We start from the raw sequence: 15,963 nt of genomic DNA on the forward strand, positions 1-15,963 counted from the left end.
TTAGTAGGGGTCTTTTTAGGGGTTTTACCTTTGCCTTTCCTCTTAATTATTTTCCCCTCTTCATCTTCCAACTCAAAACCCCGACTCATATCATTGTTGAAGAAATTCTCATCATCAAAGAAAACTAAATATTTTGTTTCCTTACCAGAGTCATGGTTCTCAAGAATGTGTATCCCAGTAGAATTAGCCTTGATATGATCTTATATGAGAACCATTAAGCCATTATGCAATGGGGGATTAGTGACGTCCTAAGACCAGATACCATTGATGCAAGCATTAAGCGAAGTAAACAGGTAAAATGGAACGAAAACTTTCTTACTGTGCCTTAAATGATTTAAAAGCACAAAAATAAGAGGAGCAAATTCTGGAAAAACTTCCATCCAAAGTGATATAGTACATTATCGCCCTCAACACTATCCTCTAAATTTTCTTAATTGAGCTTAGAGAATAGTAAGGCTTACCCATTTTAACCAAAGTTTCTTTCTCCTCTTCATTCTTGGGAAAGAGATTGAGCACAACCTCAAATAGTTTCCTGTCTTTGTAAAAAAATTATCCATTGTCGGAATGCCAATGACCTATGAGATCAAGTCTTCATTGACACTAACCTTCCTCACTTGGAAAACTAAGGACTCCTCATTCCAATTTTTATGAAAGAATTTTGTAACCATAGGGTTGCCACCATGCAACCTCTCCATAAACAAAGTAAGGCCCCCCTCCTCCAAAATCTCCCAAAACCTGTTGTCACTCATCCACTTCTCACAGGAAACAGGTTCCCTTTGCCATCTCTTCCCTCCCATGTTGATCCTATACCACCTCAAAGCTTTCAGAGTCTTCTTGCACTCAAACGTAAAGACATCACAAACCTAGAGCTCACAGTAAGAGCAATTGCAAAAAGCACAGTGAACAACCCAAGTTAAAAGAATGAAGCTAAGTTTGCTCCATAAAACCCAAAAAATGTGTAGATGAGAAGGGTAATAATTATCCCAATTGCCCTTGAACTCGCAAGCTTGCCTCGTAATCTTCAACATAGCACATCCAAGTACTTAATCACTCATTTCGTAGTGTTCCTTCTTTCCCATTACTCTTATCACAATTAATATGTGGCATAATCTTTAATGGAAGATTAGCCTCTTCTTGCCACCTCATTTGTCGATTAGATCTCATTGCAACATTGAAAGAGTTAACCATTGTATTGGATTCTCTAAATGTATGGAGAACATGGTAATTTTCCATAGTATTGAAAATGTCCTTAGCTTTTGATACAATGTTGGCAATGGTCCATGAAGGGCTAGAAAAACCATTAAAGCATCTCACTATATTATTTGAATCTCCCTCAATCCAAAATTTCCTAGGCCCCATCTCATTAGCTAGTTGAATAACTTGAAGGGAAATCATAGCTTTTGCATAGTGGTTGGTTTGATTTCCCAAGGGGAACACCACAACAACAATGCACTCGCCAAAATAGTTCCTTAACACTACTCCACACCTAGCCAATCCAGAGTTACCCTTATTTGCCTCGTCAAAGTTGGCTTTAAAGTAGTCCATAGGAGGAAAAAACCATTTACTCTTTTGTCTACTATTGGACATGGTAGAGAGAGAAGAAAGAAAGTTCCACCAAGAGATCCAAGAAGGAAGAGTGGGAAAACTAGAGCAATTATAGTTCTCATAATAGCCCGCTCTATTTTAGAAAATACAATTTGAGAGTTATTGGTTTTATCCATGAAAATTCTATTATTTCGTTCCTTCCAAATACCCCATAGAATGTGAGGGAGGGAAAAGGACCATGATCTTTTAGCCTCCTTGGAAGAAGAGAGAGGATGAGCCCATTGAGTCAAATAATCCAAAATGGCCTGGGGAAAGACCCAATCTGCACCAAAGCAGTTGAAGAAAAAAGACCAATGCTTTATGCTAATGATTTGTTTTCATGTGGTAATGATGATCTCATAGTTAAATGTAAGGAGTTAGCTTTTGGATTTGAAATGAAAGTTCTTGATCTATTGTGCTACTTCCTTGAACTTGAGGTACAAAAAATAGCAAATGAGATGATGCAGGGGACTCCCCTTAATACCATAAACTCATAACAAAAACAAGAAACAACAACAAATGCAAGAACAAAATATAGAGTTCTTATTATCACCGCAAATGCAGAATTACAGAATTCTCATTTACAATATGCTAACCCCAAATGGGCGCCTTCATTATAGTAATCTGCAAGACAGTGCTACGAACTATCACCTCGAGCTCCCCTAGACAATGTTTAGGCCTTTCTTAAATAGGCAGTTTTATGAGGCTCGAGAAGGTTCTAGATGCTCAAACTTAATACTTAGGGCCGACAAACCCTAACAATACACATAGACTCGACAAAATACATTTTTGACAAATTATTTTAAAAATTTTGGTAGCCCAACTTCCGAAGGCCATAACTCATGATTGTTGCTCTGATTGGCTATTATAACCACTTTTCAGAAACACCAGCTCCTAATCTACACACTTGGAACAATGCTAGCGCCCTTCCATCGAGTTTTTGGACCTCATCTGGGCACTCTAAGGCCTCCAACGATGAGCCTAAAGATTTTTTTGCAAATTTTTTCACCAAAAATCCGCAATAACTTCTCTGATACTTAAGTTGGAGAAATGAGATTTTTATGGTAGGCTTATACCTCTAAAATGAACCTTTTTGTAGAAAATGAGAATATTCCGAGCGTGTATGACAAACTTACTAAAATAGCAAGTTCCCATAAATAGTAACCACCCTATTTACTAGTCCTTATTAAAATAGAAAAGATTGAAAATAAAATATTTTTGGGTGATTCAAGATTGCCCTTACACTAGGATGGTCCTGCATCATGAGATCATGTTAGGTCAAGAAAAATATGCAATTGATATTTTGAAGAGATTTGACATGTCAGAGTGTAAATATATGGTAATTCCTATGGAAGCTAATATGAAAAAACAACACAAAGTTACAACCACTTCAGATTTCGTTGATCCTACTATGTTAGGCTATAAATAATATATTTGGTTAATATGAGGTATGATATTTGCTATGTTTTTAATACTTTGAGTCAGTTCATGTGAGAACCAAGTCAAATTCACCTTGTGGCAACCAAACACATAATGAAATATGTTCATGGTACAATCAAATATGGTTTAAAATATTCTTCATTTGTGGAGTTCAACTTACAAGGGTGGTTTGATTCAGATTGGGCAGGTTGTGTGCTTGATAGGAAGAGCACTTCAAGATGTTGTTTCAACCTAGGTTTAGCTATGGTTTCCTAGTGCAGTAGGAAACAATCTTGTATTGCACAGAGTACAATTGAAGCAAAATATGTTGCAACTTGTGTGGTTGTAAGAGAAGTTGTGTAGCTTCACAAATTGCTTGCAGGTTTGTCTGGGCAACTTTTGGAACCTACAATGATTCTTTGTGATAACCAAAGTTGTGTGAAACATTCAATTATGGTTCAAAAGAAAGCAATTGAGCTGAAGTACATTTCGATAGAGAAGTGGACTGCAAGCATTCTCACCAAGCCTCTTCCGAGAATGAAATTTTGTTACTTTTGAGATAAGCTTTATATCATGGAGAATGATGTTCTTGTTGAGAGAGAGTCTCAACTCTAACAATTCTCTGCATATGATTAATGAGTTCTTCTCTTTGTGTGATAGAAGTTTGAGGTTCAATCCCTTATTAATGAGTTTTTCTTTGTGAGAGAAATTCGAGGTGCAATCCTTCGATAATGAGTTCTTTGTGAGAGAAGATTGAGGTGCACTACCTTGTTACTGAGTTCTTCTCTACGAGAGAAGTTCAATTTGTAATTTCTTGTTAACAAGTTCTTCTCTAGGAGAGATGTACAAAATAAAATCTCTTATTCCACCCTCTAGGAGTAGCTATGGTGGTTCACCCTCTAGGAGAAGCCATGGTAGAATTCATGTGTGTGACTCCATGACTTAACTCTGTTTTTCTAATTCAACCTCTAAGAGAAGCTTTGGTGAGTATTGCTATATGCTGAGATAACATTTTTTATTGAGAAAATATATGATGAGATGTTTGTTGACATTCTTTTTATTTGCAAGTACATGCATTTGTCATGAGATGACAAACTGAATATCTCTCTTGCTAAGGAGTGTTAAATATGGTAGTTGTGATAGAGGTCATCTTACCTATGATGATTGCCTTTGATTCTATTCAACGATGTCTCTCCTCTCTGGTTCCTGTTGTTGATGTCTTCGTTCCCTTAATTGCTTGCTTTTGATGATGTTCGTGATCTTGCTCGATTTTGTCTCCCTACCTTGAGCTAAGGAATATGGCGTATGTTATGTGCTCCTTTATTTTTGATCATGTTCTTACTTTTGGTTTCGTGTAGTTCGACATCATGGTTTCTATATCTTTCATATGGATGATGACATGGCATAGTGCGATCTCAATTGGCATTGCTGGCAGGATGTGATGCAAAGATAAACTCAACGAAAGTAAAAACAAAAGGAACCAACACCAAAAAGAGATAGATAACAATATTCTTCTAATTGATTCATCAACTAAACAGTATATACACTTGCTCTCCTAAAGATTTCTTCTCCCTGTAACTTCATATCCAAAAACTTGACTATACCTAAACCTAAAAACTCTATTTATACTTGCTAGAATGGTCTACGAAACATTCTAGATTATTACAAAATAGGAAAACCGACCCAAAGAGATCTCTTGCCAAAACGGCTTACAGAATGTTCTAGATCATTATAGAATAGGAAAACCGACCCCACAATGGTCTGGGTACATCCCAAGAAAAGATCTTTATGTGAAAATGATGTAGAGATAAACTCAACGGAAGCAAAAACAAAAAAACCAACACCAGAAAGAGATAGATAACAATATTCTTCTAATTGATTCATCAACTGAATAGCATATACACTTGCTCTCTTAAAGATTTCTTCTCCCTGTAACTTCGTATCCAAAAACTTGACTAAACCTAAACCTAAAAACTTTATTTATACTTGCTAGGATGGTCTACGAAACATTCTAGATTATTACAATATAGGAAAACTGACACAAAGAGATCTTTTGCCAAAACGGCTTACAAAATGTTCTAGATCTTGCCAAAATGGCTTACAGAATGTTCTAGATCATTATAGAATAGAAAAACCAACCCCACAATGGTCTAGGCACATCCCAAAAAAAGATCTTTATGTGAAAATGATGCAGAGATAAACTCAACGGAAGTAAAAACAAAAAAAACCAACACCAAAAAGCGATAGATAACAATATTCTTCTAATTGATTTATCAACTGAACAGTGTATACACTTGCTCTCCTAAAGATTTCTTCTCCCCGTAACTTCTTATCTAAAAACTTGACTAAACCTAAACCTAAAAACTCTATTTATACTTGCTAAGATGGTCTACGAAACATTTAGATTATTACAAAATAGGAAAACCAACCCAAAGAGATCTCTTGCCAAAATGACTTACAGAATATTCTAGATCTTGCCAAAACAGCTTACAGAATGTTCTAGATTGTTACAGAATAGAAAAACGTACCCCATAATGGTCTGGGCACATCCCAAGAAAAGATCTTTATGTGGGTGCTCCTCCACCACTATGCTTCGTCAACTTATTGACAGTTGTCACAATAAAGGCCTCAGATTTTATTGTTGATGGTTGCTTCATCAATGTTGACTGCTGAAGGTGTCACTCCATTATGAACGATAACGTGTAATTTTTGTAACGCACAACAGATGCTCTCTTCGCTCTTTCCATGCAACGATTGGGAATTTTGTGCAACTGGCAAAAAGACATATCGTGTGCGATAGACTTGCCTTTTGTATGTCAAGATTATTTGTGTGTATTCTCATTCTCGTGTGGAGTTTTATGTTCTACTTTTGAGTTTGTGGCATTCATTCAGCAGCGTGTATTTACTGGAGGGTTCGTCTATTATTATTATTACTGCAGACAGTTTATAGTATACTCTCTGTGCGACCAGAATTAAGGAGATTCTCTGCGTTTTGTTTTGTATGCAATCATCTTAGATATCTGGGTATTTTGGTTAATTGTAGCTGGTCTCTGTTGTTTATTGTATATGATAATTGTACAATCATTGAACATTTTGGTTGCCAAGTTGATTAAGAGGCTTATTGACTGTCAAGCTGAGACATCAATAAGGAGAGATTTTGTAATTGGTATTGAACCTGAATAAAGGCATCATCGATTTCTGGGCTGGATTATTTCCCCCCGAGAGAAGAGGTTTTCCGGATAATTTCTGTGTTATCTGTTTTTTTTGTTTTTTTTCCCCATATGTTACAACCTCATATATTTCTGGATCTTAAATTTAACACAAGTAGAACATCAAACACTTGCCCAGTGAAGTTCTTAGATCTGAATTGTTTTTCACCTGTGTTCAAATTATCAAACAAATTGAGCTCATAATGAACTACAGCCATTTGGGTTTTACTTATCCTATCTTTTTATTGGAACTGATCTGTATGTTTGTTATAAATCATGGTAACAATATTCTATTGATTACAAATAAAGCATTTTGTTGAATAATTTTGGATATACTTTTTGAATTCACGGCAGCATCTATAACTTAGAAGATTGATTTACTGCCAAAAATCCACCGGTAGCTGGAAAATCAATAAATCAATGTTCCAATAAAGCCGTATTTTATGTGGGTTTACTTATTCATCCATATGAGCCTTTTGAGCTTGCTTTTCATCATACGTAGACAACACAATTTTTGAAAGAATGGTCCGTGAATCTATATTACTTTTTATGCTGCAGACAACCAAAAAAGTCGTATCAAAACACCGTCCACATACACAAATACAGAAAAAAAAAATCTGTATTTCATTTCACAAAAGAGCTTACCTATAAAGAAAATCACCACTAGCAGCTGTCCTTCCAGAAATCCATTCAGGAACCAATTTTTTAAGGAGCAGCAGCGGCTCCTCAACTTCACCTAAGGAATTTAAAACATGAAATGAGACACAGTATGCATTAGATTCCTTGCAGCATAAGAGCAAAATTTAAGAAAAAGACCACTCACTTCTATCAGTAACATCACAATGATTTGATATTATTTTGTGAATAAGTTCTTCCTGTGTGAGGACCGAGCGCTTGCTTGAATGAAATATATCACATATCATGTTAAAGAGTTTGGGCAAGCATGCAAGAATCTGCTGCTGACGCCTCTTAGCAGCTGATCCACCCAACCTACCCTCTAGATTGTTTACTTCTCTCTCATGGACCTGCAAATATATAAAGCTTCAATTGTTATCGTGAAACAGGATCGGACAAAAAAAATTAGGCAACTGATTAGAGGGTACACATAGCCAAAACAGACGTCAGCAGAACAGCTGAATATGTAATAACTCAAAATATGACCAAAATGTCTTTCAAGTTCATAAAATTAAGGTTTATATAATTGGAGCAAAGTTGGTAACCACTCGCAAACACAAAATGCACATTAATCATGTCAACAAACACATAAAAAGGTATAATACTGTCCTCATGCACCAATTTTTGGCAAAGTGTCTGTAGAATTTCTCACTCCGATTGGTTCAATACATGAAGTCCCTCTGAATCAGTGTTACAAGACTATGACTTGGTGCCCAGACTCGGCAAATTAAAAAACCCAAGAAATCTAGAGCTTTTAAGTATTTAAAACCTGCTTCATACACCTTTAATAAATAAACCTTAAAGACACAATATTGTCATCAAATAGAAGCTACCTTGATCACATACACAAGTATACATTGATTAAATAACTATAAACACAACTTTCAGCAGAAGGAAATAGCATAGATATGTATACAAAATTCATAAAATGTGAAATCCACGGCATCCAAACATATATCAAAACTAAGATTAGATGTCTATGGCTTAGTAGGTTGCATTACTTATCCCAACATCATGGCAAGTAATGTGCTAGCATCTAAGATAGGTTCTAGATGATAATGTAGTTGCAATATTTGTTTGTCTCAATGATTGGTGTACATATTCAAGTGAGGAATTTATTATTATTATTCATAAACATAGTTTGGAGACTGGACTTGGAGAGTACTTGGCAAGTCCAAAATTTTATCAATTCGAGAAAAATTCAGAGAAAACTCGACAAAATCTCGGCAAAAACTTGGCAACATAGAATGAACTAAACATTAAAATCTCTTAAAGAAGCATATTTGTTTCGTAAGACTCAATTACAAAATGAATTAAATTAAAAGTTGACTTCTTCAAGGAGAAAGTGCATGGTGCATGGTTTAATAGAAATTCAGCATGTGAAAAACACATTTTAACTAGCGTCTTACATGCATCGGCATTGTTATCCATGGTTTTTTTATAAAAACACGGGAGTTTTCTTGTGGGTACTCGCCCAGCAAAAAGATTAGAGTACTTGGCAACTCAGGGAGTACTCAGAGACTTTGCAAACTACATTTTTAACCTTCAAGGCTGCATCTCATTAACAAAGAGGATTGATTAAATAGAAATGGAATTTCTCCTATGCGTTGTCTATGTTGGGTGCGATTGATTCATTTTGCATTATAAAAAATGACATTTCTTGTCAACTCTAACTTAACTTGTATTAGCAAGACAAGGATTGTAGCATGCCAACTTTGCCTCTAGCAGTCCTTGTATATTAAACAAGTTTTCCAATCTATGAAACAAGATAGTCCTTGATTGTGGGTTTGACTACTAATATGAAGAGATTTGCAACAAGGGACATGTATTTTATAGATTTTTATGATCATGATTCATCATTGGCCTAACACTTGCTTAGAGTCATACTCTGACGGGGGTTCTCAGGCAACACCAAAATGGGGTTGAGGTATAGCACCCCTCACAGAAGTCTGCCCCAACAGAATAGAGGGACTGTGCCACTTGAGGGGTCTGGAGGTAGTGCACATGAAGCCCAAATGAGGACCTTCAAAACCATGTAGACCTTAATAGTGTACACCATTTTCATATTCTTTAAGAATCCTAGATAGACATGTCATAAACCAAACAAGCATTGAGTTTTGGTATGTTTTCTTTTAAATAAAATAAAAATTAGTGAGTTTTAGGCTCAAGACTCACTAAGACAAGTAGTCTGGTGAGGCTTGTCAACTGTCTCTGCTAGACTTAGTGAGAGTGCCTTGCTTCTGACTTGCCAGGTCTGTGCAAGCTTGGGCGATTCTCGTTTCTATTCTTGGAACACAACCCTAGGTAATGACACCTCCATTCTCAAGTTGCTTTGAAACCTAAGATGCTTAATCAACATCTACCTTGCAAGGATCAATGTTACTGTCCTTGAAAATGGTTGCAATCAACAAATTGATCTATTCTTTCCCACCTCCGTCAAAAACTTTGAGCTTGGAGAAAATTGAGGGGGACATTACTAAAAAGAAAAGTCTTCCTCTGCACTTCAGGCTTGCCCACTCCCAAGATTTGTAGATTTCATGCAAATGAAGATACTACTCATCAAATAAAACAAAAAGCAACACAGTTTTGCTCTCAAACATTCACAGCAAGTTTCCAATCTCTAGAATAAAGTGACATTGATCCTTGCAAGGTAGATGTTGATAGAGCATCTGATTATTAAAAGCAACCTACAAATGGAGGGACTTGATGTAATAAATCAATTAGAGTTCTCAAAACAGAGAGACCTTCTACTGCTGGAACTCTTATTGCTACTATTCTGGTTGATCTTGATTGCAGTTGTATTGTGATTCCAGGAAACAACAGAAAACGATGAGGGAGTGGAATTAGAGGAAACCCCAGGTATTGTAGGGGAAAAACAATCTTTACATATGGTGGAATTTGTATTCTCAAACTCTATGACTATTCTGCAGCGTTTTTATTCTGCAGCAGTTATTGGTGATAGACACCCTAAGAGTCTCAGATTGATCAAAAGGAATGTTTTCTGTGGCATGGGAAACTTCAAAATCAGGGAACAATCTACCTTGTTTGCTTTCTTCAAGTCATTGCTGATTTCAGAAATTTTAGTTTGATGAAATTCGGCTGCAAAACTACTCTTAAACCCTGCAGGAAAATGTGAAGTGGCAGAGCAGATAACAGCAGCATTAAACCCGTCTGATTTTCCTGCTTTGGAGATTTCAGAAGGCTTCAAAGTTTTATCTTGATCAAGAATACATGGTGAGTTTGAGAGATGCTTGTTCTGCAAGGATTCTTTTTGAGAAATGCATCTGGAAGCTTTTGGGGAAAAGAGAAGGCAAGTCTGAAGAAGCTACATATTCATCATGCACTGGAGGATGATTAGAAGCAGGAGTCAGCTGATATTTTTTATTGAAAGGTTCTGGCAACATTCCTTCTGGAACATCATCACCCTGCATTAAATCAAGACTGAAAATCATAACCTGAATAAAGTACAACTTCAAGAATTTTGACAAAACTAAGAAGAAATACACAAGTTCCATTATTATTGTCACCTCAGGATGTGATTGCACAAATTCCACCAGCTTTGTATGAAATGTCTTCCGCATATTTGATGTAGTAACTTTAGAGGCAGATGCAAAAACCTGTCTATCCTTGGCAATATTTAATGCATCATGCAAGAGAGAAATTTTTAGGTCTGCCTTCATGCAGAGAGTTTTCTCATCATGAATCATAGTATTCTCAAGCAACAGCCCATCTGGCAAAATGTATTTCATTTGTGCCACATGTGCATGTGTAAACTGCCTGAAATAGGGAAAGTTAGTTAAAAAGTTGAGCCATTGACAATGAACTAAGTTTTAAAAAAACCTGTGTTTCACAGTACCAAGCTACTTTTTGCTATTGCAATACTTGTTATAAATCCATTAAAGATAGCTTGAGGTGACATGCATTTCAATATGATTCATAAATCAGTCATATTACTTAGATTAATCCAGTGACTTGTTAAACCATTTACAACTTAAGGAAATTATAGAGGGTTTGATAAAAGACACCTAAGCTTGTTTCCATTTTAAAAAAATGCAAAACATTAAAAAATTTGATAATTTACTAATTCATAACCATATATTTGCAGGTCATCAATGAAAATTCAAATATAGAATTCATTACTTTTAATTAAGTTAGAACATTATTTGCATCTAATTTAAGTAACACATGCAAGAATTGTGATATTGCTATCAGGATTTGACTATGTGATTTTGAGTCAAACTCATTGACCCATGTTTCATGAGTTGATTCAACATGAATCCATCTCTCATGAGAATAAATGGAACCCTTAGCACTCATTGGATCTAGGCGATGTTCACAGGGGTGAAGCACCAGGACTTCCTAGGAGGTCACCCATCCCAATACTACTCCAGCCTAAGCATGCTTAACTGCGGAGTTTCCTCTATGGTTAAACCCAAAGCTTGCAACCCAATGTGCAAAACCTTTACCAAGTGTTATGCCTTATGAACCATTCATTAGAAAGCCCCTTAAACTCATCAATTGATAAGTAGGAGATAATTTCCATAGCAAGTCAAATTGTGATATCGCTATCAGGATTTAACTGTGTGATTTTGAGTCAAACTCATTGATCCATGTTTCATGAGTAGCGATTCAACATGAATCCATCTCTCATGAGAATAAATGGAACACTTAGCACTCATTGGATCTAGGTGATGCTCGCAAGGGTGAAGCACCAAGACTTCCCAGGAGGTCACCCATCCCAATATTACTCCAGCCTGATTGCGCTTAACTATAAGGCACAACACTTGGTGAAGGTTTTGTAAATGGGGTTGCAAGCTTTGGGTTTAACCATGAAGGAAACTCCGTAGTTAAGTGCGCTCAAGCTGGAGTAGTACTGGGATGGCTGACCTCCCGGGAAGTCGGTGCTTCACCCCTGTGAGCATCACCTAGATCCAATGAGTGCTAAGTGTTCCATTTATTCTCATGAGAGATGGATTCGTGTTGAATCACTACTCATGAAACATGGGTCAATGAGTTTGACTCAAAATCACATAGTTAAATCCTGATAGCAATATCACAATTTGACTTGTGGAAATTATCTCCTACTTACCAATTGATGAGCTTAAGGGGCTTTCTAATGAAGGGCTCGTAAGGCACAAAACTTGGTGAAGGTTTTGCAAATGGGGTTGCAAGCTTTGGGTTAAACCACGGAGGAAACTCCGTAGTTAAGTGCGCTTAGGCTGGAGTAGTACTGGGATGGGTGACCTACCAAGAAGTCCCGATGCTTCACCCCAGTGAGCATCACCTAGATCCAATGAGTGCTAAGTGTTCCATTTATTCTCATGAGAGATGGATTCATGTTGAATCACTACTCATGAAACATGGGTCAATGATTTTGACTCAAAATCACAGTTAAATCCTAATAGCAATAGCACAATTTGACTTGCTGTGGAAATTATGTCCTACTTATCAATTGATGAGCTTAAGGGGCTTTCTAATGAATGGTTCATAAGGCACAACACTTGGTGAAGGTTTTGAAAATGGGGTTGCAAGCTTTGGGTTTAACCATGGAGGAAACTCCATAATTAAGCGCGCTCAAGCTGGAGTAGTACTCGGATGAGTGACCCCTTGGGAAGTCCCGGTGCTTCACCCTTGTGAGCATCACCTAGATCCAATGAGTGCTAAGTGTTCCATTTATTCTCATGAGAGATGGATTCATGTTGAATCACTACTCATGAAACATGGGTCAATGAGTTTGACTCAAAATCACACAGTTAAATCCTGATAGCAATATCACAATTTGACTTGCTATGGAAATTATCTCCTACTTATCACATGCAAGAATACTAAGAACAATGAGGCAGGGTTGCAAACCTACCAAGGTGAGATGTACACTTGATAATTTGTTACAATACATATACACAAGTTAGATAGGCAAGAACGAGCAAGCACACTGAATGGTTTTCATTCATAATTAGAAAATCTAAAATTACATATAATGTATTATTAATTGGGGAAGTTTGTAGTTGGGATCTCAACCTAAAATTAAAATACCAAACATTCTCATTTTCTTTTTTCAATTCACATAATGGTGGGAAAGGATACTTGTGCATCCAGACCCAGTGGTTTGTTCTGTAAACTTCAATGGATTAATGAAGTCGACTACAACAATACACTTTCCTTCCCAAACAACTACCTTTGGCATGCACTGATTAGTCATACAATAGCAAATAAATTCCTTATATGCATGAGCCATGAAATTTTTGGAGTTTTATGCCATGTTTTTCTATGTGCATAAAATTAGATACAAATGAAGCAACAGAATAATACACACTAGGAGAAAAACATCAAAACCAACTTCAAAATAATAAAAAGAGTTAAACTAGAAAGAATAACTGTTTGTCATTGATTTAAAAATGCAAGGATGTTTGGAGGCACCTTCAATCGCTAATCCATTGGACTAAATGATAGTGCTCTTTCTTCTGACAACACCCTCTGTTTGCCCTATGCTCTCTAAGAAGAGCCTCTGAAAGCAGATTTTCAAACTTTTCCCAGCTTCCAGCTAAGCCTTCAGACTAGAACTCCGTGAAGATTCACTAAAAGATGGATATCCATTTCCTCTTTCTCTTCTCTGGGTGCTAAAATTGAAACCTGCAATGCAATTATATTATATTAAGAAAAGTCGACGTGTTTATTACAAAGATGTTCAACTCCTTATAATTAATGTGCAAGATGTAGTTAACAATAAATAACCAACCTTTATAATATGATACAAAAGGTAAATCTTCTAGCAACCCCTCTTAAAGCATATAGTACTTATTGAAAGTGAAAACGAGCTCCACGTATTCTCCAAAAGCTTCTCTTTAAAGAGTTCTTGGATAAAATAGAACTCTGTCAACTCATCTCATAACCCTTGTATTGGTTTAGCTCCTCAGCTGAATTCCCCAAATCTCATATTCCATCTTGAAGCTCCCAAATTATTGGACAGCCATCCACATTGACGTACATCCTCAATACTACATCAAGTTGTCTCATGACTCTCATAAGGGTATGATGTCCAAGATACACAAACTCTTAAACTATTTGGGCAGATATTCATATTGGGCTTTATCCACAATAGATTCCTTTTTACTTTCAAAGTCTAGTCTTCTTAATATATTTATCCTCCATCATGAATTCTTCACACCTGTCAACAACTAGGAATTTCAATGATGGCTACATTACCCACATTTGTCTTACTTTTGAGTTCTGTATTGAACATCATTGGCTCGTCTTCTACAATTCTAGGTTGCCTGACCTATTTATTTGGAATATAACAATTGTTCTTCTCTTTGATTGTATCTAGTCTTCAATTAGTATTTTTTGAATATAAAATATAATCAAGTTGAAAAATGTCTTTTGTAACTAATTTAGTTGTACCCCTTGCTTTTCAGCTAAGAGGTCTGAAATCATATATCCCAAAGTTTGATAAGGCATCCGATTGACAGTAACTGTGAAAACCCTAACCCAACTACTACTTAAACAACTCCAATTCCCTTACTAATCAATCATTTGACATTTTGTCAAATACTTTGCAAGCAATTTCTGTCACTACTGAAATAATTCCAAGTTGGCTCCAATTGATAATGCTGAATGATATGCTATATGTTTTTCAGTTTAATGTTTGTTCCAAACAGGTTTGCAAAGCCAAACAGACAAATATCAATGCAAAGACTGTTAATGGTTTTACAATAAAGTGCTACCTACTAAACACAATATCAACACAATGATTGATTGCAATGAGTAGTTTGCACAATTGTTATTTCTGATTACTATCTAGACATCAATTAATTTCGCATGAACTTGGGAAATGAATAATTGATTCACAACAGGCCTGTACAGATCAAACTTCTAAATTCCTTGTCCAATCTACTCACGCACCTTGCAATTCGCAACTCTCTTCCCAATGTCAGTGTTGGTGATTTGAAACGCTACAGGTTTCAAATTACCCCAATGAGAACAAGACACATCTAGAGGCAGCTAACTCCCATCTTCAACATGCTATTTCATACATCAAGCGAACTATAAGGCTAGACCCTTCTTCTACTTCAGCCTCTGCAAAACCTAGGCGGGTGGACCTCAAATTCAATTATATGGTACCAGTGCAAAACATATTCCTGAATCTAATAAGCAGATTTAACCCTTATTTCTCCTATTAACTCATGCAATGACATAGATCTGCAGTAGCTAAATGCAAGATAATGAAATTCATAAGTTGAGTGAGGGCATTCTGTTCTAGCTCTTTAACATGAAAGGGAAAAGCAATTGATTAATGATGTTGATCTCAACAAAGCCCTAAATATGCAGTAGTAAGAACTAATTGATCCTATAACTGATCAGTACCTAATTCATTAGGCAATTCTTTGAATCAAATACATACATATGGATACCTGAGACATATTCATATATTCAGATATCTGATCTATCCATTCACCTTGTAAATAGACATCTATGTTCATAAAGATCTCACTACTTACTGAATATCCTCCTGATGAAACCTACAACCTTGTCAAGGTAAATAAGCATTTACTTGGCTCTTTGTTCCAATAGCAAATTTATCCTGACATACAAACTTAAGAGATTGCAAGTGAGTTTAAGCTCTTTGTTCTTAAACACAAAAGATTGCAGATAATAGAGGAGGGAGATGAGAATCAGAATGAAACTAAAGAGATTTCTGCTCAATTGTATTCATTTCTTTGAAATTATACATTCATATGCATGAAATCAAAACATAGAAAAACCTAATAGATCTGAACTTTCTGTATTTATCTTCACTACTGTTGTTCATACAAGAGAAATTGCTGAAAAAAATGTGGTGTCACAGTAATGAAAACACATCAAAACTGGAACCATTGGTTTCACAGATCTGAGAAAACTCAAGATTGGAACCCCTATGGTATCACATCAATGAGTCTTTTTCTCTCCAAAAACTAGAACCCTTACAATGAGAAAGAAAGAGAATGATATAGAGGAGGAATTCCTAGATCTGTTCTACATCTAACATGTGTCCACTTGAAAAACCTCCTGAAAAAGTGAAAAGAATCTCTCTAATCTCTCT

General features: G+C 36.1%; 1 pseudogene across 1 annotated transcript in view; it reads right to left on the reverse strand.

Moving 5' to 3' along the window:
• Positions 1 to 6,608: 6,608 nt before the first annotated feature.
• The window catches only part of LOC149554046 (CDT1-like protein a, chloroplastic), a 50,964-nt pseudogene continuing 41,609 nt past the window's right edge, over positions 6,609 to 15,963 (reverse strand). The window contains exons 3-7 of the transcript XR_016353434.1: positions 10,415 to 10,664; positions 9,928 to 10,312; positions 7,036 to 7,237; positions 6,858 to 6,948; positions 6,609 to 6,764 (exon numbers count right to left, since the gene is read on the reverse strand). The product of XR_016353434.1 is annotated as a CDT1-like protein a, chloroplastic (transcript). The remainder of the gene's footprint in view (positions 6,765 to 6,857; positions 6,949 to 7,035; positions 7,238 to 9,927; positions 10,313 to 10,414; positions 10,665 to 15,963) is intronic.

Source organism: Cupressus sempervirens, chromosome 6, assembly GCF_028749045.1.
Source record: "Cupressus sempervirens isolate cs-2001-9-10 chromosome 6, ASM2874904v1, whole genome shotgun sequence".
Classification (NCBI taxonomy): domain Eukaryota; kingdom Viridiplantae; phylum Streptophyta; class Pinopsida; order Cupressales; family Cupressaceae; genus Cupressus; species Cupressus sempervirens.